The sequence below is a fragment of the Oryctolagus cuniculus genome, chromosome 2 (assembly GCF_051225735.1).
Source record: "Oryctolagus cuniculus isolate XC-2025 breed Fujian yellow rabbit chromosome 2, ASM5122573v1, whole genome shotgun sequence".
NCBI lineage: Eukaryota > Metazoa > Chordata > Mammalia > Lagomorpha > Leporidae > Oryctolagus > Oryctolagus cuniculus.
The window spans coordinates 23160683-23186669 of NC_142868.1; the positions used below are offsets into that span (position 1 = coordinate 23160683).

At 38.8% G+C, this 25987-nt stretch overlaps 1 long non-coding RNA gene and 1 pseudogene across 1 annotated transcript in view; one reads left to right on the top strand and one right to left on the bottom strand.

Moving 5' to 3' along the window:
- Positions 1-3924, bottom strand: part of LOC108176397 (cyclin-dependent kinase 1 pseudogene) — a 104922-nt pseudogene extending 100998 nt beyond the window's left edge.
- Positions 3925-7098: 3174 nt separating this feature from the next.
- The window catches only part of LOC100347298 (large ribosomal subunit protein eL27), a 115959-nt gene continuing 97070 nt past the window's right edge, over positions 7099-25987 (top strand). Inside the window, exons 1-2 of the long non-coding RNA XR_016229708.1 lie at positions 7099-7212; positions 15107-15209. This is a non-coding gene — a long non-coding RNA (large ribosomal subunit protein eL27). The remainder of the gene's footprint in view (positions 7213-15106; positions 15210-25987) is intronic.

The window sequence follows — 25987 nt, forward strand, 5'->3', positions numbered from 1 at the left end:
TAAACTGAAAGTATGTCACTGTAAAAATTAAAAGAAAGAATAAGAAAGGAAGGAGTAGGGAGGCCGGGAGCATACGTGGGAGAGATTGTAAGTTGGGAAGTATCATGATCCTAAAATTGTGTATACGGAATACATGGAATTTGATCACCTTCTATAAATTTTAAAAATTGAAAAAAATGTTATAGATCTGCCAAAACACTAAATAGTGCCGCCTCCTTACTTCTGCCTTTTGCTCGTTTTGTTTTTTAACGTTTAAAATTTATTTGATATACAGAGAGACAGAAGAAGGAGGAGACAAAAGCAGGGGTGGGAAATTCTTCCATCTGCTGGTACACTCCCCAAATGGCCACAATGGCTATGGCTGGACTGGATTGAAGCCAGAATCAAAGATTCCCAATCCAGATCCGCCAGATGGGTGGATGAGGTCCAAGTCCTTGAGCCATTATGTGATGCTTTCCCTGGCACATTAGCACAGAAGTGTATAGCAAGCAAGCAGAGCACCCAGAACCAGAGTGCTGTGCTCCAATACAGAATGCCCTTGTCACAGGCTGGAGCTTAATCTGTTGCGTCACAGCAGACCCCCATATCTGCTCCTTGAGAAATGCACTTCCTGCCCTGTCTCCATGTTCCTATTTCTCTTTACGTTTTTGATTAACTCTTCTTTGTAATGAAAGGGAGCTGACTATAGTGTGATTAAGAGTTAGCAATTACCTTATTTTCTAATTTGTGTTATTGGAAGTTTTTACTGAATTTATTTAGGACATTTGCATTTGCATTTATGGACAAAGTGATCCTATAATTATCATTTCTTGCATTCTTTTGTTCCCAGCATTGGTAACTGAGTCACTATTAACCTCATAAAATGAGATGCAATGTGTTTGTTCATTTGGAAATGCTGATAGAAAATCAAATTGATATGTGCCTTGAAAATGTAGCATCAATATCCTCTAAAATCTGAGCTTGTTTTCTTCATGTGAAAATATTAAGGCCGGCGCCATGGCTCATTAGGCTAATCCTCTGCCTGCGGCGCTGGCACCGGGGTTCTAGTCCCAGTTGGGGCACCGGATTCTGTCCCGGTTGCTCCTCTTCCAGTCCAGCTCTCTGCTGTGGCCCGGGAGTGCAGTGGAGGGTGGCCCAAGTATTTGGGTCCTGCACCAGCATGGGAGGCCAGGAGGAGGCACCTGGTTCCTGGCTTCCGATCAGCCTAACCCCGCCAGCCATAGTGGCTGTTTGGGAGGTGAACCAAGGGAAGGAAGACCTTTCTCTCTGTCTCCCTCTCTCTCTCTCTCTCTCTCATTGTCTAATTCTACTTGTCAAAAAAAAAAAAAAGAAAAGAAAAGAAAATGTTAAAACATGGCTTCAGTTTATTTGATAGCATTTATTATTTAGACCTTCGATTTCTCCTTAAGTTGGAATTTGCAAGCTAAATTTCATCAAAGAAGGAGGTACCTTTCTCTGAAGGGAGGAGAGAACTTCCACTTTGACCATGGCCTTGTCTAAATAAGATCAGAGTCAGTGAACTCAGGGGGCTTCCATAGCCTTGGCAGCTCATGACAAGAGCCTAGGGTGATTACTGATGCCATAAACAAGAGTGTCAATTTGTTAAGTCAACAACAGGAGTCACTGTGCACTTACTCCTCATGTAGGATCTTTGTGCTTAGTGTGCTGTACATTGAGATTTAATGCTATAACTAGTACTCAAACAGTATTTTTCACTTTATGTTTCTGTGTGGGAGCAAACTGTTGAAATCTTTACTTAATGTATGCTAAACTGATCTTCTGTATATAAAGAGAATCGAAAATGAATCTTGATGTGAATGGAAGGGGAGAGGGAGTGGGAAAGGGGAGGGTTGCGGGTGGGAGGGACGTTATGGGGGGAAGCCATTGCAATCCATAAGCTGTACTTTGGAAATTTATATTCATTAAATAAAAGTTTTAAAAAAATATTATCAAATGTATCAAATTCATTGCTATAGATTGATAGCATTGTCTTATTGATAATGTTTCTGATACATTTTAGTTATGATTTTCTTTTCATTTATAATAGTACTGACCTGTGAATGCGTCTCTGTTTCTGGTGTCTTCAGAGGTTTATTGTTTATGGACTTTTAAAGTTCCATATTTCATTGATCTGATTTGTCTTTATTTTGCTTTACTATACAGAAAATTCAAAAAATTAAATACCACCACAAGGATGTAATCAGACAAATACACAAGAGAATATTCTACAAACTTACTTACTCGAAATGTGGTCAAAAGAATAATATGAGTAAGCACAGGTGCTAGACAAGCACAATCTCAGGTCCATGGCAGACCTGAACTGATGACAGTCAGCATTTTAACAAAATCTCTCAGGAGTGTTTTTTATGAACACTGAAGTTTAAGAAGTTCCTTTCTTTTTTAATTTTTATTTATTATTTTTGACAGGCAGAGTGGACAGTGAGAGAGACAGAGAGAAAGGTCTTCCTTTTGCCATTGGTTCACCCTCCAATGACCGCCGCAGCCGCATGCTGCGGCCGCTGCACTGTGCTGTTCCCAAGCCTGGAGCCAGGTGCTTCCCCTGGTCTCCCATGCGGGTGCAGGGCCCAAATACTTGGGCCATCCTCCACTGCACTCCCTGGCCACAGCAGAGAGCTGGCCTGGAAGAGGGGCAACCGGGACAGAATCCAGCGCCCCGACCGGGACCAGAACCTGGTGTGTCAGTGCTGCAGGTGGAGGATTAGCCTAATGAGCCACGAAACCTCCGAGAAGTTCCTTTCAATAGTTCCACCCATCCAGATTCTTCAAGTCAATGGTTAGGAGGTAAAAGAGAAGAAGGAATTATTTTAGATTGAAATGAACATGCAGAAAAATATGAGAAGTCATGGAGGGATAATTAAGGAGATTAAAATATACTAGTTATCTGATGATGTTATAGAATCATTATTTATTTTGTTAGTTGCGACAATTATACCATGATTGAACATGAAACGGTCCTTATCTACATAGGAATAGAATATTAAATATCTTCATTGTGTTTCAAAATCAAATTTACCTAAGAAATATATCGAGCAAATATGGCAAAATAATAATGGTTAAATCCATGTGCTTGGCATACGGGTTCCTTATACTAAGATATTCATTCATCTTTTACACTAAAAGTCTTCACAATAAAAAGTTTGGGAGTCCTAAGCACAATATTTTTTTTCCTGGATTGGATTCCATTAAAAGGTTACATAAAATCACCCTTTGTGTCAAAGTGAGGCTTAAGGTTATTTCAGAAAATGAATCAATAGATTTTGCATTGTAGAATAATCCAGAAAGTAGGTCTATTGTCATATGATTCTTCTCCATCAACTTGGTAAATAGATCCACAAGGAAACCATTCACAGATTTCTCAAAATACAGATCTCCATAAATCCCACGTTGCAAAGCTCACCTGAATAAATATGCTAACCATACTAAGTTACAGAAGAACACCATCCTGTGTCTTCACTGTTGTAGCCATATGACCTCTCATTCTGGACTCGGCTGACAAGCTGGGTCCCGATCCTAGCAAATTCTACCTTCTGAATGATAGAGGTACAAGTGCTGACTGAGCTTTTCTTAAATAACAGTATAATCCCGTAGCCAATATATTGATTCTTTAAAGTTATTTCCATTAGATTAAGCACTAGAAAAAGGGTCACATGCTTAGAGCTTATGACATTCACATAGACCCGGACACTTACATCACCATCTGTCTCATGCTGAGAGTTTCTTGCTATAATTCTTCCTTCAGTGACTTGACTTGCAACAGCGGAACACTGCATTCATCACCGAGGTGAAGAATATGCGTAATGTGTCCTCATTTAAATAAGGAGACACTTTGGGGCTCATTAGTTGCTTTTCATCACTGCTCCTGAATCCCATGTTGTAGGTGATGAGCATGAAGACCTTTGTCATCTTCTACTATTGTTCTCCATCAACTGTTCAAAGCTTCAGGCAGAGGAGTCACCTTGCCTTCCACAGCCCTGCTCCATTCTATTCTCTGCCTCTTGGATTAATAGTTCTACTGTGGGAGGCAGCGCTGTAGGGTAGTAGGCTAAGCCTCCACCTGGCCTGCAGTGCTGGCATTCCATATGGGTGCTGTTTCCTATCCTGGCTGCTCCTCTTCTGATCCAGCTCTCTGCTGTGGCTGCACCCACGTGGGAGACACCGAAGTTCCTGGGTCCTGGCTTCAGATTGGCCCAGCTACAGCTGTTGCAGCCATTTGGGGAGTGAGCCAGTAGGTGGAAGTCCTTTCTCTTTGTATCTCCCTCCCTCTGTCTGTAACTCCACCTCTCAAATAAGAAAAAAATAAAAAAAAAATTGTGAATAAAAATTAAATGGGCTTATAAACTACTGCATAAAATGAGGTTGTGATTCTAAGAATCAAGAATTACTGTATTTGGGAAGTAGTTTAACAGTGAATTAGTAGAAATATAGATAAAAAGAAAGTGCTAGGAAAGTATTACAAAGGTGTGTTTCATGATTTCTCAAGTTTCAAGATAGTAAGATCAGTGTCAAGTAAAAAACAATCTAAAGAAAAAGGAATTAAAAATGTTTACAGATTTGGGAATGTTTGAATTCATTCTCTTTGGGTGCTAGTTGTGGTGTGTATTTCGTCATTTTGTTGCTAAAGAAATTATACACCGTTTATATGAGTGTGGAATGCAATGCATAATCCCGCAGTGCAACCTGTTAATTTATAAAGTTACTTCAATTTATTTCCTTTTCAAGTCGTGGATGATAAGTGACAAAGTGTTGACATATCCTTTATGGTTTCCTAGTGCATTCTGTACAAAAGGGAGAAAGTACCATTAGACATGCAAAAACTGATACAGAGAACTGCACACCACCTACTTAATGAAAACATCAAAGAATGTGTTATATGATTTGTTATTATTACAATCACTATAAGACTTTTCCTTAAATTATTCTTAGGATATTTATTAAGTCAAATAAAAGTCATATTTATTTTGAAGAGTAAGAATGATTGATAATGTTTAGAAAAATATCACGACGGTTATCTGGATTTTGTGATTTATGTCACAAAATTTATGTCACAGTATTTGGGAAGAGTTTTAAAAGTCTCTTTGGTCACATACTACAATTGAAATAATCTTCCATGTTTAGAATGATGTGAATAACGGATTTTAGTTAATTTTCTAAAGAAAAAATTATAAGTATTTCTATCAATGTGGGTCAGGCTATTCTACAGTAGGATTAAGAAAAATGTTGCCGCTGCCAGTTCCTGCACTGTGTCATAGCAGGTAAAGCCACCACCTGCAATGCCAGCATCCCATATGGGTGCCAGTTCAAGTCCTGGATGCTCCACTTCCTATCCAACTCCCTGCTATGGCCTAGGAAAGCAGTAGAAGATGGCCCAAGTGCTTGGGTCCCTACACCCACTTGGGAGACCCAGAGGAAGCTCCTCTCTCCAGAAACTTTGGATTGGCCCAGCTCCGACCATTGTGTCTATTTAGGGAGTGAACCAGAGGATGGAAAACCTCTCTCACTCTCTCTGCCCCTTCCTCTGCCTCTGCCTCTCTGTAACTCTGCCTTTCAAATAAATGAAAAAAATTCTTCAAAAATAAAATGTTGCCTAAGTGAGTTTTGTTTCCTTACCCCCTTTTTATCTTTCCTGTAAATATCTGAAATATTTACAAGCTATTCAGAAATCAATGAGAGCTCTCTCCATATCAAACTCTCTTTTTCAAATGTGTCTTGCCTGACCTAGAGGAACATGAGGTCAACATAGGAACACAATTTATGGATGGGAAGAGGTGAAGACCACATTTCACATAATCAATGATGCAAAAATTGTGAGACAGTTTCTGCACTGAATAACCAATGATGCCTCTTTTAAGCAGAGAATGTGACTACATTTTGTAAGTGTAATTGAAGTTTTATTTCTCATATAAAAATTTCTTACCCTTTAAAGAGGAGAAATTATCATTGTGTTTTGGACCTGAAGTCATGGATGAATTATGGTACCTTTATAATTTTGTTTAGTGAGCCATTTACTCTCTTGAAGTCCATGCCACAATTGATAATCCCATGAATTTAATTCCATGGGCCACTGCTCTCATTGAAAATATGATTTAGAAACAGAGAGACATGTAAACAATTACAATAACATTCTTCTTGAAGAATAGAGAAGGACACACATCAAAACGTGAATGTTATAAAAACAGAGTTGGAGGTTTTGTTGTGGGATAACTTCACAATCAACTCAAGGGATAAGTTAAGATGAAAAAATCCAATAATCAAAATATTTAGAAAAATTATGGCTAAAGTATATTTCTAAATGAATTAATATTTGACTATTCCATTAGAATGTATGATCAAAGGCCTGGTGTTTGTTGTGGTGTATGGATAAAGCCACTGCCTGAATGCTTGCATCCCATGTAGGCATTAGTTCTGTCCCGGCTTCTTCACTTCCAATCCAGCTTCTTGCTAATGGCCTGAGAGAAGTAGCAGAAAATGGCCCAATTGCTTGGGCCTCTGCCACCCACATAGGATATCTGGAAGAAGCTGCTGCCTTTTGGCTTCTGCCTGGCCCAGCCCTGGTCACTGTGGCTATCCGGGGCATGAACCAGTGGATGAAAGACGTATCTCTCTCTCTCCCCCCACCATTGTCTTTCCCTTTCTCTCTGTAACTCTAACATCAAATATATAAATGTACTTTTATTTTAAAAAGTTAGCTCAATGAGGAACCATGGAGAATACTTTAATTTCTGCTATACCACAGTGTCTTACACACATTTTTGATGAATAAATATTAAACTGAAGCTCAAATACCTAATACATAGCAAAAATATCATTGATTAAAAATATTCAAGTTATATAGTTCAGTAGGTAATTATAATTTCAGGTGGAGCACTTATTTAAAAGTCATATATATTTATATTATTTGTATATACTGTGTAAATCAATAAACATATAAATTAAAGACAGAAAATCATGAATGAGAGTGGACATGTAACCGAAGTTAGCACTATGTCCCACATCTGAACACCTGGGTTTGATTCCCACATTCCAGTTGCTGACTTCAGTTTCTTGCTGAAGGAGGAATGATCCCGGGAGGCAGCAATGATGGAGCAAGTAACGGGATTCCTTTCATCTACATGGGAGATGTACATTGTATTTCCAGCTCTCGACTTAGGCCTCAGTCTTGCTCCAGACCCAGAAATTGAGGGCTTTTGGAATGTAAACCAGCTGATCAGCAGATGAGAACTCCATCTCTCTCTCTCTCTCTCTCTCTGTCTGTGTGTGTGTGTGTGTCTTTGTCTCTTAGATAATAAGAAATTTTATAAAAAAAAAAAAAAACAACTCAATTCATGAATGCAGTCTAGCAGAGGTGCTTCAAAAAAAACCCCTCTAGGGCATTGTGGTACAGCAGGTTGAATGGCCGCTTCTGACACCATCATCCCATATTGGAGAACCAACTGAAGTCTCAGTTACTCTGTTTCTAATCCAATTCTCTGCTAATGCAAGTTAGAAAGCAGTAGAAGATGGTTCAAGTACTTCGGACCTGTCATGTCAGAGACCAGAGTGGAGTTCTGGGCTCTTGGCTTTGCCAGGCCCTGACTTGTTTGCATCAGCCATTTGGGGAATGAACCAGGGGATGATAGAGTCCCCCTTTTTATCACTTTGCCCTTCAGATAAATAAAATAAATCTTTAAAAAGTGGCACATCCTCTGGTTTGATGGTGATAAAACCAATTTCTATTTTTATAAATATAGTGACAGTGGCAAATTATGAATTTGGAGTACTTGCTCTTACTGGCTTTGGTTTAATAGTTTTACATCTCTGACATTAATTTAATACTGAGGCAATTGTGATAATTTGATATCATGATTCTTACAAATGAGAAAACATGGAGGCAAGAGCTGTAAACAATCATCGAATCTCAAAATATCAATTTCACTCCTATATATTGCATCTACTGCTGATGAACAGTTTTTATTTTTTATTCTTACTACTTGTTGAACTCTTCACTCATTGTAGGATTAATCATATGAGTATGAAGGAGGAGGAAGTGTAGGAGTGTGGGCAGGAGGCAGGGTAGGCTGGGAAGTATCACTCTGTTCCGGCATCTGTACATATGAGATAAATGAAATTTGTTTACCTTAAATAAGATAGAAACAAATGAGAAAACTGAGATACGTATGATCTAGTGATTTGCTTATTTACTGACTGAAGCAGGACTCGCACATAAATTGGTAGATTCTAAAGTATGTATTTTACTTATTGTAGGATAATGCCTTAATTAGAGCAATGATGCTTATGATGAAATCCATGACTACAGTGACAAATAGGTAACATTTCTTGAACATTTGGTTTTTGTGAGGCACTCTGCAAAGTGCTAAATGTTTATTACAACAATGCTTTATTATATTTAAAAACTCAAATTTTGAGATAGTGCTACTTTTATCACACCCACTTTAATGAAGAAACTAAAGTGTGGTGTGCTCACATTCACACATTTAGGAAGTTCCCAAATGTAAATGTTTAATTTGGTTTGAGGTAATGCCAGTATCACTTTTATTTAGCAAAACATGCTCTTGGGAGATTGAAAGTACTGCTAAAACTACAGAAAAAGTACTACATCTTTTTCAAATTGAGTACTGGCTCTAATAAATCTACCCAGGAAAGCACGTTTATATATGATTTCAAAAATGAAGTTTTGAGGAGGCTTATTCTATATTCCTGTCCCTGCCGTGTCTCATGGTTCTACACACTCAGACACATACATATACACATATACACACATACAAACATGCTAGGAAGGGTTTCTGTAGGCCATAACATATACACTATATACTTTAAGGGCTGGTGCCTGGCTTCATGGGTAAAGCCACCACCTGCAATGCCAGCATCCCATATTGGCGGTGGTTCAAGCCCCAGCTACTCCACTTCCAATTCAGCTCTCTGGTATGGCCTGAGAAGCAGTGGAAGATAGCCCATGTCTTTGGGTCCATGCGCCTGCATGGGAGATGCTGAAGGATCTTCTGGCTCCTGGCTTCGGATCTGCCCAGCCCCAGCCATTGCGTCCATTTGGGGAGGGAACCAGCGGAAAGATCTTTCTCATTCTCTGCCTCTGCCTCTCTGTAACGCTGACTTTCAAATAAATAAATAAATCTTAAAAGATATATACTGTAGCTTTCTACTACTCAAAATAGCAAATCACTGAATTACATAAATGTCAAATAAACATTAATTTCAGTTTTGATGAAGTATGAAAATCTCAATAAGTAAGGCAGAATAATTTAAAAGAGAGACAAAACAAAAAATCAGAGAATTTTCTGATTACAAAAGACCTGAAAACTGTTCTCATTTTTAATATCTCTTATACTTTAATCAATCTACAACATCTTCAGTGCTTTACAAATCAAGCTGTTCTATTTTCAGAAGGCTGTAATTGTTACGTATGTCTTCCCTGTGATGCATTAAGTCTTTGTTCCTATGGCTTCCATTCTTTGAGTAACTTTCCTCTCTGAGACAATACAGATAAAGGTTATTTCCTCTCCTGTAAAGACATCCTGAACCTTAGATTTTCCTCTTGAGTTCAGTACTCCTGGTTTCCCAGTTGTGGGAACTCTCATCTTTATTTCTCCATACTGGCTGAACATTCTGTGACTTTGGTCTTCCGGTCCCTATATTTTAATTCTCTACTATGCTCACATTTGCTTATTCATTGACTTTCACAGGTGAATACTATTTCAACCCTGGCACAACTAACCAGCATGAAATTTCAAAGAGGGTGAGTTAGAGTAAGATATCTGAATTATGCCATAAAAAGACAATCTTGAGTAGAACTGTAGAGTGTGTACAAGAGTCTGTAAATCTTTGCAATTTCTTCTATAAGGGGAGTCACATTCCCATCTCCTTAAATCTAGTAAGCTCGTGACTTGCCCAGTACTGCAAAAGCTATATCCTATCAGCACCAACCCTGTATCTCAGGGGGCTTTATGTAGGCACTCTTTCTTTTGCAAGACTTGTCTGGAGCTCAGCTGTGCTGAGGCGAGTTGAGCTGAACTGCTAGGTGTGAAAGTAGTCGGTCAAGACAACACACCAAAATGTCACAAACATTTAATCATTCATAAAAGAGTACATGCAACAGGCTAAATTACAGAATTGGTTTCTCTCATTTCCCTGAAGGGTGGCTTATAGGTGGAGGGCTAGGTGGATCTATACAAGGATCTGCACAAGGGGTTCTCTTCTTTCCTTCTGAACCATAGCTAGAATATCCATGATTTAAAGGGGAAAGGAAAGGAGAATGGTCTTGGAACACAAAGTCTTGAATCCTGAATCCTAGTGGAAAAATGTGTCTTCAAATGTTCCCTTCTCAAATCCTTTGATTGAGTGGCCTTTGAATGACAGCACCTGGGCTAGGAATGTAAGGTGCATAAGTACAAGGGTGCCCTGGGGGGCCTGAATCCTCATTTGCAGCTCCCTGCAGAGACCACCATGCACAGGCTGTGCATCGAGTTTTCTGTGGGAAGGGAAACTGACCCCATTAGACCTGCCAGGTAAAGACTTTATAATTGCTTGTTGTTGGGTCTAAAAAAAAAATCACATATTGATTTTTCTTGGCAGTAGCTGGGTTCCTCAACCTCTGCTGCTGATGGCATATAAATAAATACAAGACAGTCCAGCAAAGGCTGAGAGATTATGTTGAGCACAAATGAGCCAATTATCATCTAAAGTGAATGCAAACTGCACTCCTTAAGCATCACTTGTGACACCCTTTTAATTTTTCTATTTCAGTCTTACATTTAATTTCTAAAACTTTTTTCCCACTACTCACATACTTAGATATCCATGTCCAGACAAGAAGAAACTAGTCAGACATTGTGCAATATGTATTTTGAAATTTATACCATATCATTTCAAATTTTTATAAACATCCAAAATATTTTATACTTTTGCATACCAAAGTTAAAAAGGGAGCAAAAATTCAACACACAGTTTCCTAGAAACATGAAGCTGTCCTTCTTAAATTGATAAAAATGACATCCAGAAAAGGAGTGATGATACACCTTCAAAATCCTATCTTCAGGGCTAGCGCCGTGGCTTACTTAGTTAATCCTCCGCCTGCAGCGCCAGCATCCCATATGGGCACCGGGTTCTAGTCCTGGTTGCTCCTCTTCCAGTCTATTTCTCTGCTGTGGCCTGGGAGGGCAGTGGAGGATGGCCCAAGTGCTTGGGCTGCTGTACCCGCATGGGAGACCAGGAAGAAGCACCTGGCTCCTGGCTTTGGATCTGCACAGCTTCAGCTATAGCAGCCATTTGGGTGGTGAACCAACAGAAGGAAGACCTTTCTCTCTGTCTCTCTGTCTATAACTCTACCTGTCAAATAAATTAAAAAAAAAAAAACACCCTATCTTCAACTTGGCCTTCATATTAATATCACAAAGGGGCCAGCTCTACGGCTCAGTGGGTTAAACTCCCATCTACAGTGACAGCATCCCATATAGGCACTGGGGTTAGGTCCTGGCTACTCCCCTTCTACTCCAATTCCTTGCTAACATTCCTGTGAATGCAGAGGAACATGGCCCGCATCTTTGTAGGAGAATTGGAGTAAGCACTGGGACCCTGGCTTTGCCCTGGCCTGGAACCAAGCTTGTGACCATTTGGGGAGTGAATCAACGGATGGAGGATCTCTCTCTGTCTCTCCTTCTCTCTCTCTGTAACTCTGCCTTTCAAATAAATAAGTAAATCTTACAGAAATGCTGGAATTCATGATAATGACCATAACCTTAAGAATGGAGGGTATATCTTCATACCTGATATGATTAAGTGAAGCAATATTTTATAAATATAAACCAAATGATATGTCATCCACACAAGTTTTGTACTCTATATATTAACTTCCACAAACATGACAAAATATGATATTTCTGTGGTTCTGTGAGCCAGATTGTGGAAAAATTGTAGAAGAATTCTGGAGAGTTCTCTTACCACAACTATGACAGAGTCAGAAAAATTACTCCAGGCCCTGATGAAAATCTGGTCCTCTTTTTCATCTTGTCTAACTGAGACAGTCCAAAAATATACAAATTTAGATGTAACCACCCCAGCTGGGACTTTATATCTTCACGTCCAGTTCATTAGCCAATCAACACCTAATAAAAGATGCAAATTCTGAAACTAGGGAAAGGGCCCAAATCCCACCCCCAAAGGTGCTCCTAGATATGACCTTTAAGGTATATAACAACCAAGAGGGCCGGCGCCTCGTCTCACTAGGCTAATCTTTCACCTTGCAGCGCCGGCACACAGGGTTCTAGTCCCGGTCGGGGTGCTGGATTCTGTCCCGGTTGCACCTCTTCCAGACCAGCTCTCTGCTGTGGCCAGGGAGTGCAGTGGAGGACGGCCCAAGTGCTTGGGCCCTGCACTCCATGGGAGACCAGGATAAGTACCTGGCTCCTGCCATTGGATCAGCGCGGTGCGCTGGCCGCCGCGCACTGGCCACAGCGGCCATTGGAGGGTGAACCAACAGCAAAGGAAGAGCTTTCTCTCTGTCTCTCTCTCTCTCACTGTCCACTCTGCCTGTCAAAAAAAAAAAAAAAAAAAAAGGATGAGACAAAAGGAGAAAAAGACTGAGACAGATAAACCAGATATAGCATTCTGGCCTCAGCCATCCGAAACCAAAATCCATCTGCCCCCAACATCCCAACACCCAAAGGCAAGAGTCCTCCTGGTCTCTGCTTTCTCTGTAACCAGGCCAGACATTGGGCAAAAGCATGTCCCAACCTGAGGCCCCCAACCAAAGCTTCCCTATGTAAAGCCAATGGAATATGGACTGTCCCCAGGGATACCCTGGTGCCGCTGGTGATATCCTCCACCTGAGTTCTCACCAGCACAACTTGGAACAGTTTTCTAAACACCTGTCAAAGCTTCGAACTCATCCAAAGAATTCTGGGTCATTGGAATGGTGCTGAAAAGATGGTTTATTTGTCCTAGACACAGGGGCCTCTTTTTCTTTATTAACAGCATTCTCAGGCCTCTGGGCTCTGACACGTCCATTAAAGCAGTCGCAAGCATCCCCTTCAAAACAAAAATCACTCCACTCCTCCCCTACACCTTGTAATGCCACAATGCCTCATTCCTCTAATTGGGAGAGCTCTTCTCTCTAAACTAAAGGTTTCAGTCTTCACACCACCACCTAACACCACCTAGATCTTTTGCCTACAACTCCACTCCCCTGACTGTCTCTGCCCACCCCTTCCCTTCTTTGTCCTACAATCTCCTTTTTCCTTCTGACCTGGAGGGCCCTGAGAAACGTCTCTTCAGACTCTCCCCAAAGGAGAGAACTGCTTTAGTCACTCACTTTCTCAGTCCTGCTTGTAATTTATGTTTCCCAGTGAATTCACAGCCAGAGCCCTTTGCCAGATCTCATCGCTAGGTGCCCACATTGGACCTCATTGTCAGCCCATCAGATCCATAGGTCAGCTCTTGTCTCCCCAAAGCGCACTAAGACAGGCCATTGTCCTCTACCTCCAGGAGGTCTAGGGTAGAATTTGGTCCCCTGTCCCCCTCCCTTTGGTCCTGGGAACAAGCGGAGACCTCTGGGAGGCCTAATATGGGTGGGCTGGTTCTACTTTGGGGCGAGGACCACTCTTCTCTGGAAGAAGATTCGATAGCTTGGGACTCCTTGGGGAATACCATAAGAGACTAAGCCCCCAATCTTTGGGCTCATTCTGCCAGATATGTGGGTTCTGAAATTCCTCACATTTTGCTTGACTCCCCTCTGGCCTGTCTCTTTAACTTATGCAAGTTGGGCCTAAATGGGCAAATAAGGCTAAAAAATGTCCAATAATTCGTCATTCTAACTCTCAAAATTCTTTATGACTTTACTAACTCTGCACAGAGAAACAGCAAATGGTCAGAGGTCCCCCCGTAAGGTCCAAGCCTTTGTCCTCCTCCAGGGTCACGTTTCCTGATTCTAAGCCCTGGGGCTGTACAAAGGCTTGGAGCCTCCTCTTGAATCTTCGATTTTTCCTTCTTAAACTTTTCTTCTTTCCTCAGGGTTGCGACAGCCTCTGGAATATGACCCTCTCCTCGCTCTGTCCTCCTGTCTGGCTCTTCCCTGCCCCTTTCCCTCAGTAGCAGCCAAAACTGCCTCTCTCTTCTCTTCCTGACCCCTCCTCCTTGTCTTGACACTCTACCCTTGGGTGCAGAGGGATACTGCAAATGCTAGCAGAATGTTTACTGCTCTGAAAAGCCCCAAACCTGGAACATTTCAAACTGCAATGCATCCTAGACTTCACGAAGGCGCCACTCTTTCATCTTCTGCCCACCTTATCAGGGTGCATGTGGTGCTCTGCACCTCCCACAACAAGCGGTTTAAAAAAGACTCTGTCTGATGTCCATATGCAATGAAGCCTGACTTGGACACCTCCACCCCCACCCCAGTCCTTTGCCCAGGCTAGCTCAGCCCCTAATCCCTCTTTACCAACTCCGCCTATTCTGTCCTCCCTAAAATAAAGTCTTCTCTAACTAGCTACTGCCTCTCCTTATATGAACCCCCAAATCCTAAAACTTAGCATAATGGAGCCACAACTCACACTGCTACTCTGTCTCACCTCTAAATTCTCTCTGTGCAAAGACAAAAGCTCTGTTCCAGCCATCTCCAGTATTATATTTGGAAGTGCTCAAGAACAGGGAACCCATCTCACAGTACTCCTTCAGCCTGATTACCCTGCCCCAACTCTACCCGTTTCTCACAGCCATTCAGGAAGACCTGTGGACAACTACACCCTAAATCTCCTTATTTGACGATCTTCGACAACTGCTCTGAGATCTCTGACTCCAGGGTACTTTCATAGACTCCACAGATATCTTCATACCTTCTGTTTATACTTCATGTTGTCACCCCCTGTTACTGTCTGCAGCTGTGTAGTCCTAGCCCTAATCTATGCCATAGTCTTTGATGGCAGTTGTCTCCACTAGCTGGACTTGTGGTAAAGATTTTTCTTAACACTCTTTTATCTCTTCTGGGTAGGATGATTTTCTGCTATCTCCTGCTTCTAACCTGGCTCTCCCCATTTTTGTTTCTATTTGTCCCCACAACCTAATACATTTTTGGCCTTTTCAGGTATGGGGCAAGGATGTTATATTCCTTGGGGTCACCAACATCACAAAAATAGGTTCCTCGCCAGTTATTATTGAGTTCAGTGTTGCAAGGCTGCAGACTGAAAGTGAAAGGATGGAAAAAACTATTTCATTCTAATGGAAAGAAAAAAATGAGCAGCTGTAGCGATCCTAATATCAGACAAAATAGACTTTTATGCAAAATTTGTTAACAGAGAAAAGAAAGGCAATATTTGATGATAAAATTATCAACAGGAAAATGTGACTATAACAAATGTGTATGATGTGTATGCAACCAAAGCAAGGGCACCTGGCTATTTAAACCAAGTGCTAATGCTTCTAAAGGGAGACGTAGACTCCAATACAACAGTAATGTGGGACTTCAGTATCCCACTTTCATCAATGGAGAAATCAACTAGATGGAAAATCAACAAGAAACCACAGAACTAATCTACACTATGGACCAAAGAGACCTAGCTGATATCTACATAATCTTTCATCTAACAGTTGTGAAATGCACGTACTTTTAATCAGTGCATAGAGCTCTCTATGATAGTTCATATGCTAGGATGTAAAGTAAATCTCAGCAAATTCAAAAAGGTGAAAGCGTACCATGTATCTTTTTTAACTACAATGGAATGAAGTTTGAAATTGACAACTTAAAAATCTATAGAAAATATGCAAACATGGAGACTGAACAAGATTCTGAATGAAAACAGAAGAATCAAAGGAGAAATAAAAAATTCCTGGCAATAAATAAAGATTACAAAACAACATATCAAAACCAATTGCATACAACAAAAGCAGTGTAAAGAGGGACATTTATAGCAATTAGTGCCTACATCAAGATATTGGAAAAGCATCAATAAATGAACTACCAAGGCTCTCAAGGGCTTGGAAAAACAACAAATCAAACCATAATGTAGTAGGAGGAGAGAAATAGTTAAAATTAGAGAAGAAAAAAAAACCTAAAATTGAAAAAAATCAGTAAAATGAAGAGCTAGTTTTTTTGAAAAAAAATTAAGAAAATTGATAGAGCTTTGGCTTAACTTGTAACCAAAGGGGAGAGAGAGAGAGAGAGAGAGAGAGAGAGAGAGAGAGAGAGAGAACCAAATTCCCAAATTAACAAAATCAGAGAAGAAAAAGGAGATGTAAAAACAGATCCCACAGAAATAAAAAGAATCATCAGAATTATTATAATCAGCTATATGCCAAAAAGTTGGAAAATCTAGAAGTGACAGATTTTCAGACACATATTGCCTAGCAAAATTGAGTCTAGGTAGATCAATAACCAAGACAGAGGTTGAATGAATAATAAAGACCCTCCAAATAAAGGTAGCCCAGGACTAGATGGCTTCACTAGTAAATTCTACTGGATTTTAAAGTATTAATTCCATTCTTCTCAAGCCAATCAAAAGACTTGAAATAGAGGGAATATTCTCAAAGTCCAATGAAGCCAGAATCACCCTAATTCCTCAAAGAGAAAATGATAAAACAGATAAAGAGGACTATAGATCAATATCACTGATGAACATAGATGCAAAAATCCTCAACAAAATACTAACTAATGAAATCCAACAACACTTCAGATGGATTATTCACCTAGAACAAGTGAGATTCATCTGTAGTATGTAGGGATGGTTCAACATTCACAAATCAATAAATGTGCTAAATCGTATTTAAAAAATGAAGAATAAAAACCATATGGTTACCTTAGTGGAAGCATAGAAAACATTTGATAAAAATAGATCATCCTTGGGCCAGTGCTGTGGCATAGTGGGTAAAGCTGCCATCTGCAATGCTGCCATCCCATATTGACACTGGTTTGAGTCCTGGCTACTCCTCTTCTGATCCAGCTCTCTGCTATGGCCTGGCTTCAGGCCATTGTGGCCAACTGGGGAGTTAACCAGCAGATGGAAGACCACCACCCCCCCTCTTTCTGCCTCTCCTTCTCTCTGTGTAATTTGACTTTCAAATAAAAATGAATAAATCTTTAAAAAAATTATGAATATGTCTCTAATATAATTGTCACCCACTTGATTCATAAGTTATTTATAAATCTGCTACTTAATTTGCAAACAACTACCAATTCATTACTTTTTTTTGATAAATCTTCTGTAGTCATATATATATATATAATATACTACTATAGTTTTATAGTTTCATTTTTTGAAAATATTTGAGACATATCTCTGATCCATTATGTAGCAATTGTGAGAATGTGCTATGTGAATTTTAAAATAACATATTTTGTTAGTCATTGGAGATAATTTTATACATATAAGTTAGGTCAGGTTTTTAAAATCCTGTTTATCAATTATTTTGTGTTTACTTTTTAATTTTTTTTCTTTCTCCATTGAAGCTATCCGTATTAGAATTTTGTTAAAATCTCTCACTCTGGAGATACGTTTGTGTATTAGTCCTTTCATATTTTTCACTACTTTTTTTTCCTTTCAGACTATCTTATCAAGCATACATAAGGGTAAATTCTTTGAAGTTTTCTGGCAGATTGTTGTTCTTATCATTATAAAATGTTTCTCTTTATATCCAGTAGTACCTTGACATTAAAATAAATACATGTCTATTTTGGTTATGTTCACAAGTATTATTTTGTTTCATAGATTTACTATTTCAACATCCTTTTATTTTAGATGTGAGATGATTACTAACTTCCCTCCCCACCAGAATATATGAAGTCCAGTTTATCTCCAGCTGGCCTTATGAAACTGCTGGAAGCTCTGTCCAAACTCTGCTTCGCAGGCAAAACTTTTGAAAAGACAAATGCTTCAGGGAGATTTGTTTTAAATATTGAAGAAAACTCTACATATTTCACTACACCAGTCTTCCCTGTCTCAATCACCCTGCTATGTTTTCCAAACAGATATCTTTGGTTTGTTTAGCTCAGCAGGAAATTTGGTGTGAAATGCACTACTCTGCCACTAGCATTAGTGGAAACTCTCCTATCATTGTACATTTCACATATTAACAGGAAACCTTGTTCTACACGTATGTCATCCCTGTTTAAAACTGGCCTACTGCTTCTCATTATGGGATGGAAGTCCCTGTGATGGCCTAGAGGGCCTTACAACATCTACCGTTGCCAATACGCTTCTGGTATCATCTTGCTCTCATTCCTCTAGAAAGGTTCCAGACTTTTGTCTCTTTTCTGTTCACAGGATTTATTGGGCCTTCACTGACACATACCAGTCACATTCTTTATTCATTCTCTGAAAGAAAACTTCTTTCTCCAGATATTCTGAAAATTGGTTTCGTTATATCTATTTGTGTAAGTCAAATATCAATCAGGCATGTTTTGGTTATTAATATAACAAAATTTGATCCATACTCCACAGACTAAGCACTACCTAACCCTACTGTTATTTTATTTTTCTCTTTAGTTTGCGTGCTCAGCTAATACAGTCTATGATGTATTTTATTTGTTCATTTCTTATAAAATGCAATATTCATGTGATCTAGGGCTTGAGTCTGTGCTTTATTTTCTTATCGAACCACTGCAGCTAGAACAACCCCTCCCACATGATTGAACCCAATAGGTACAGGCTAAACAAATTAGAGTCAGCATTTGCTGTTTATAATGCCGAAGTATCTATGCAATTGAAACCTGAAAAATTATATTTATTTGTTAATTTGGGAACAAATGAAAAAAATGAGAACAAAATGAGAAAAAGGGAAGTAGGAAGGGAGGTACGGAGAGAGAGAGAGAGAGAGAGAGAGAAATCCCACATCCAGTGATTCACTTCCCCTTATATCTGAATGGCTGGTAAGAGCAAGGGCTGAAACAAGTATCCAGGAAGAATCCAGATATCCTATTCACGTGCTTGGCAGGAATGCACCTACTTGGACCATCACCACTGACTCCAGGGTACACATTTACAAGAAGCTGGAGTTAGAAACTGGAGTCAGAAATCAAACCCATGGGGGCCAGCATTGTGGTACAGTGGGTTAAGCTGCCATCTGCAATGCTTGCATCCCCTGTGAGTGCTGCCTCCAGTCCTGGTTGCTCACTTCTTTGGTTGTTGCTTCTTTAAATATTTAATTAGCTTTTTTTTTTTTTTTTTTGACAGGCAGAGTGGAGAGTGAGAGAGAGAGACAGAGAGAAAGGTCTTCCTTTACCATTGGTTCACCCTTCAATGGCTGCTTGCGGCCGGCACTCTGCGGCCAGCGCACCACACTGATTCAAAGCCAGGAGCCAGGTGCTTCTCCTGGTCTCCCATGTGGGTGAAGGGCCCAAGGTCTTGGGTCATCCTCCACTGCACTCCCAGGCCACAGCAGAGAGCTGGACTGGAAGAGGGGCAACCTGGAAAGAACCAGCGCCGCGACCGGGACTAGAACCCGGGGTGCTGGCTCCGCAGGTAGAGGATTAGCCAAGTGAGCAGTGGCTCTGGCCGGGATGCATACATCTTAACCAGTAGTCAAGTTTCTGCTCCCTAACTAACTAAATACTGTTTTTAGGTCCTTCTTACTGTGTAATTATGAGGACTATGTCATTTATAAAACAAATTTTGTGTCAATTTTGAGTGCTTACAAATATGAGGTACTACACCTTCCTTTTTTGAAGAATATGCTGAATATATGTGAATTTGTCAACTGTGTGTATGTGAACCTGAACTGTAATTATCATATTGCACCTAAGAGAGTTTGTCATTAGATGATATTATTTCTTTTAAATGAAAAGAGAGAGAGAGAGAGAGAGAGAGAGAGAATATATTTTGCTAGCTCACTTCCGAAATACCAACAACAGCCAGAACTGGGCCCTGCAAAAACCAGACCCAGGGAGTCCATGCAGGTTTCACATGTGGGTGGCAGGGAACCAAGTAGTTGAGCCATCATCTTCTTCCTCCAACGGTGCACACTCACAAGAAGTTGGTGTTCCCAGCCATTCCACTTCTTGGAATTTATCCAAAGGAAATGAAATTGGAAAACAAAAAAGCGGTCTGCACGTTAATGTTTATTGCAGCTCAATTCACAATAGCTAAGACCTGGAACCAACCCAAATGCCCATCAACAGTAGACTGGATAAAGAAATTATGGGACATATACTCTATAGAATACTATACAGCAGTCAAAAACAATGAAACCCGGTCATTTGCAACAAGATGGAGGAATCTGGAAAATATTATGCTGAGTGAATTAAGTCAGTCCCAAAGGGACAAATATCATATGGTCTCCCTGATCGGCGACAACTAACTGAGCACCAAAGTGGAAACCTGTTGAAGTGAAATGGACACTATGAGAAACAGTGACTTGATCAGCTCTTGTCCTGACTGTTGATGTACAATTTAATACTTTATCAATTTTATTATTTTTTTTTTGTTCTAGTACTATTGGTTGAACTCTGTAATTAACACACAATTATCCTTAGGTATTTAAATTTTAACTGAAAAGTGATCCCTGTTAAATGTAAGAGTGGGGATAAGAGAGGGAGGAGATGTACAATTTGGGACATGCTCAATCAGACTTGCCCCAAATGGTGGAGTTAGAAACGTGCCAGGGGATTCCAATACAATCTCATCAAGGTGGCATGTACCAATGCCATCTCACTAGTCCCAGTGACCAATTTCTGTTCACAATGGATCACACTGATAGGTCTAAGAGTCAAAGGGATCACACAAACAAGACTAGTGTCTGCAAATACTAACTGATAGAATCAAAAAGGGAGAGAATGATCCAACATGGGAAGCAGGATACACAGCAGACTCATAGAATGGCTGATGTCCTAAACAGCACTCTGGCCTCAGAATCAGCCCTTAAGGCATTCGGATATGGCTGAAGAGCCCATGAGAGTATTTTAGGCATGGAAAGCCAAGACACTCTGGCAAAAAAAAAAAAAAAAACAAAAAAAAAAAAAAAACAAACACCTAAATGAAAGATCTCTGTGAGTGAGATCCCAGTGGAAAGAACAGGTCATCAAAGAAGGAAGTACCTTTCTCTGAAGGGAAGAGAGAATTTCCACTTTGACTATGACCCTGTTGGAATAAGATCAAATTAGCGAACACAAAAGGCTTCCATAGCCTTGGCAACTCATGCCTAGAGCCTAGGGAGATTACTGACACCATAAACAAGAGTGTCAAATTGTTAAGTCAACAACAGGAGTCACTGTGTACTTACTTCTCATGTGGGAAAATATGTTAATAATGAATATAAAAAATACCAGTAAGGCAATTTATCTCAACTTTCCTTTTTCTGGGACCAGTACCTTATTAGGATTCTACCTCTCTTAATTTATCCGATATACTTCCAAATAGAATGAGAAGAATGATATTGTAATTATTCTAGTATTTACATTTTATAGTAGGGAAAATTAATCTATAATGTTTAAATAATCTTTTCACATCAACATAGAGTTTGAGAAGTAAATTTTAAGCTTGTCCTCTTAAACTAAGCTATTTTGCTTTCTTATTAGATATCAGTAATGCAAATAGTAATTGTAGGTAATGAATTAAAAAAATTAGGTTACATGCTTAGACGAATGAAAAGTCAAAGACTCACTGCTGAAGTGAGGGTTATTACAAGAAAGAATTTGAGCTTTCTTCTTGTGACACCTGGAACTTGATATCATAGGAGTAATAAGGCAAAGTTGTAAAGAATGAATAAGATAATACGTTGAAAACAATTTGAACCACATAACTACTTAACCACATAACTACTAGTGTAAATTGACGTGTTAAGAAACAGGAGCCTCTACTAATCTGTGACCTTGAAAAGAACTGAAGCAACATTAACAATAATCAGGACCATAGCAAGAGTAGTAGAACTATGACCACAGACATTTCCACCAATACGAGTAATACCTCCTGTAGTCATGGATCACATGACTGTGAACACTGGCACATTAGTTAATATTTCATATTCTTGCTAATCCCTTATATTGAGAAATATTGGCTTTCCTAGAAAATAGCATTTCAGTTGGTAGTATTACAGGGGATCATCAAACACTGTACTCCTTTCTGAAGTTAAGTAAAAGAAACATTGTGTTTATTTATTATGGTTTATAGTCAATATCAAAAGCCATAAAATGATTAGACCCTAGTAAAGAGTGTTTGAAGAAACATAAAACAAAGATGTAAGAAAACAACAAGTAAAATATAAGTATTAAATAAATATTAAATGTTCAAAAACCCCAAAATTAAGAAAAAGTCTAAAATAAGAAAAAGAAATAAATATTCATTAAGTATCTACAAAACTTGACAAATCTGAGGCAAAAAAAACAAATTCAAGGTAAATTGTTAGGTACCCCAAATGAAAGGAAAGATTGAAGACTTTCAGGAAAACCAATATAACAGCTCCTGATAATGAGAAAATGATCTCTAATAGGTCATTTGTAGCTATTAACACTGTGAATAACTCCACGAACATCCCAGTGACTTGTCTCAAAAGTGGACAGAATAGATTTCATCTGTGTGTTTGTGTTAGGGTACAAGATGGTAGGGATGACTGTAAAGTGTATTAAGGTATTGCAATCAAAACATCAGGAATCATGGGTATTTAGAAATCCAGCCTCTATTAACTACGCTGCTCATTCTCCTCAATCTACTCCCCACCCATAGCAAAAAAAATCAGTTGACCAGGACACACCTGCAATCATTGCCACTATCCACAATATTATAACCAGCAAGTAACAGGTGATGGGTGGTTTCTACCAAAGGGAGACAAACCGCATCCAAAACTTGGCTATCACTAGTTGTTCAGGCTTAATTTGACCGTTTTACCAGACTCCAAATCCCTTACTCTTTTTGATGAACAATCTGCAGATTATGTGACAGGTTGGAGTAGAGTTGTCCTGTAATGAAACAGGAGTTCTCGAACAGATGTCAAAGCATGATGTCACACGTCTAAATGTCAGACACTGAGAGAGAGAGAGAGCATGAGTGAACTTGAAAGAATATCTTTATTAATAATAAATGCCCTTTTTGTCTTTTCATTGACTGCATTAATATTTTCAGTACTGGAAGCCAAAGGTTTCTTTTGAAAGGGTTACAAACGTTACATGTTGATTTTGAATTAATGCTTGTGAAGTTCCAATACAACTACGAAGCACTATAACTTCATTGTGCATTAAAGCTATTTTGACATACAAATATATAAGTTTCACTATATTCAATGGGTTATGTTTGGTAAACAACACCTTTGTTAGAGAGGACGCTCAAAAAAAATTATGCTGTTAATTATCAAAGAAAGGACTTAGGGTATAATGACTTTTCATAAGAGGTTAGTGAGAAACTTTAAGAGGCAGAAGCTTACAGACCTACTAAATAATTTCAAATAACTAAATTTCTGTTGCATAAAAGAATCAATTTCCTGTGGATTCAGATTGGAAAACTTATGGTCAGCATACAGATATGCCATTGGAACCATATTTTTATTTAAAATAAAAAGGTAAATATTAGAACCCATTGAAAATAGGAGTACCCAGACTAAAGTTTAATGATGACATTATATTACTGCAGTTGTAGATTGAATAGGTTTTCACTATGACTGTGTTTAACATCAAGTTTGTGCTGTTTTCCAAAGGATGTTCTATAAAAATGAGGCTGGAATTAAAGTGGCTAACTCAACTTAAAGTACAGTTGGGGATAATATAAAGAACAAAGAGAAAAGTGCTTTCCTTTCCCTGAAGCCAACAGTAAAGTAAAAACAAGATTCTGTGACAGCTGTTAGAAAAAGGAATGAAGGCACAAGAGTTTTATTTTATTTTCATAAAACAAAGACGTGAAGTTTATTCTTTCTCAGCCTCATGGAAATGCCGAAGTCTATAACATATTTTTGGAAGTCAGTGTTTTGGCACAGTGAGATAAATCCTTCAGCTGATTCATTCCCCAAATGGCTGCAATGGCTTGAGCTGGGCCAGGCCAAATCCACTAGCCAGAACCTCCATCTGCATCTCCCAGGTGGGTGAAAGGGGCCCAAGTACTTGGTCCTTATTCCATTGCCTTCTCAGGTACATTAGCAGTAGGATGTATTGAAAACAGAGTAGCCAGAACTCAAAATAGCACTCTGATATGGAATGCTGTCATCACAAGCAATTACACTGAATCTGTGTATCCTTGCTTATACAGAAACATTATAGTGTCTATTCATCCTTTCAAATATTCAATTAAAATTATAAATACTATTGTTAATATAAATTATATGCGGAAAATTATCTCACAATGACATTTCTTAATAAATAAAGTAAGCTGCTATCCTTACCCCTTAAATAAATATAAAACATGTCCAATTTTATCCTAGGAGTACATTGAAAGAAACACCATATGAAGTGTCTGGATTCACCTTGAGTGTTAGTTGTATGCAGTAAACCACTTCTGTGCTTTTAAATGATAATGAAGTGAATGAGACAACAGGGAATTAAGAAAAAGTCTTGTCATGAGGAGATTGAAAACACTAAGTAACTGATGGGAGTTATGGTGATATGTAAATCTGCTACTCAGTTTATAGGGAGGTCATGTGTGTAAAAGCTCAGAGAGAAATCTCGAGATGGCAGAAAAGAAAGAGGAAAGAGGCACCTTCACAATGGGCTGAACTCCGTTGACCCCTTTCTACTTCCTTGTCATTAAATTACTTAATAGTGTACTCAACCTTAAATTCTCATGTGTTAAATATAATAATTTGTTTGCAAGTGTAGGCGAAGCTTAACACAGAGTCAGGAATGAAGCTTGACAGTGTGAAGCCCCAGAGGCCTCCAGGCATCCTCCTTGGCTTTGGTCTTGTCTCCTTGCTTCAATTCTTTCCCATTCCTGAGTTCTCACTCTGAATATTCTAATGTTGCTATTTGCCTTCCTTTCACAAATTATTATTTTCAATTACATATTAATTGTTTTGTTTACTTGCATAGTATTCAGGCTTCCCACTACCTTGGAAATACCATGAAGAAGGAGTGCATGCTGGGTTTATTTACTAGTTTAAACCTAGTGTTTAGGATAGTGTTTGGAACTCAGCAAGCACTAAATAAAATATGTGATTTGTAAAAAGAATGTCCTTACAACTTTGAATATTTTAGGCACTATTATTATTATTAAGTAAACAAAAATTTTAAAATGCATTAAATGAGCTCTTACTAGGTAATTGAAATATATCCATAAATAAACATACAAAAGGCTCTGCCCTGTTGAACTTAAATTATATAACAGACAATAAAATTAAAATTTTTTATAATATCTGAAAAAGGAAGTAAGTGATCATGGAAAAAAAAGAAAAGAAAGTAGCCTGGCATGAAAGGGATGAGAAATTAGGGACTAGGGGCCAGGGCAGGTTATAGTACTAAGAGATACAAATGCTAGGTTCATGTCTTGGCTTGCTACTCACAAGTTACATGACCTCTTTTTCTAAGGCACTACTGCAAACTTATATATTTGAGAGGTTTACTTCTGGGTGTTTAGGACTATAATATTCTATACTTCTGTCTAAGCTAAACAACTCTTGCAAAATGGAAGAATCAGTGATATTATGATGTTTATTGTAATCTAAGAATACAAATGAGGGCATCAGATCAAAACAAAACAAAAAATACAGCTTTGGTAATTCATGAACAAAGCTCATTTGTTATTGCTTGCAATTTATTATCAATGTTATTAATTATCCAGATTGTCTACTTATGGAAAGTTATGATACATCAAAATCATTTGTGATCATTAAAAATAATATAATGATAAACATATACAAAATCTACTTTACATTAGAACATGAGTAAAGTACTATTTTATGGTTTTACATAATGTAATATTGAGTTAATAATGTTATATAACCCCAGGTTTACTTGGCTTTCTGGAGTACAGCACTGTGATATAGAAAATATTAGATTTTTATATCATGGGTTAATATGCTGGATGTACTGCCTCTCTATAATTTTCCAGGTGGTTCTTCAAAC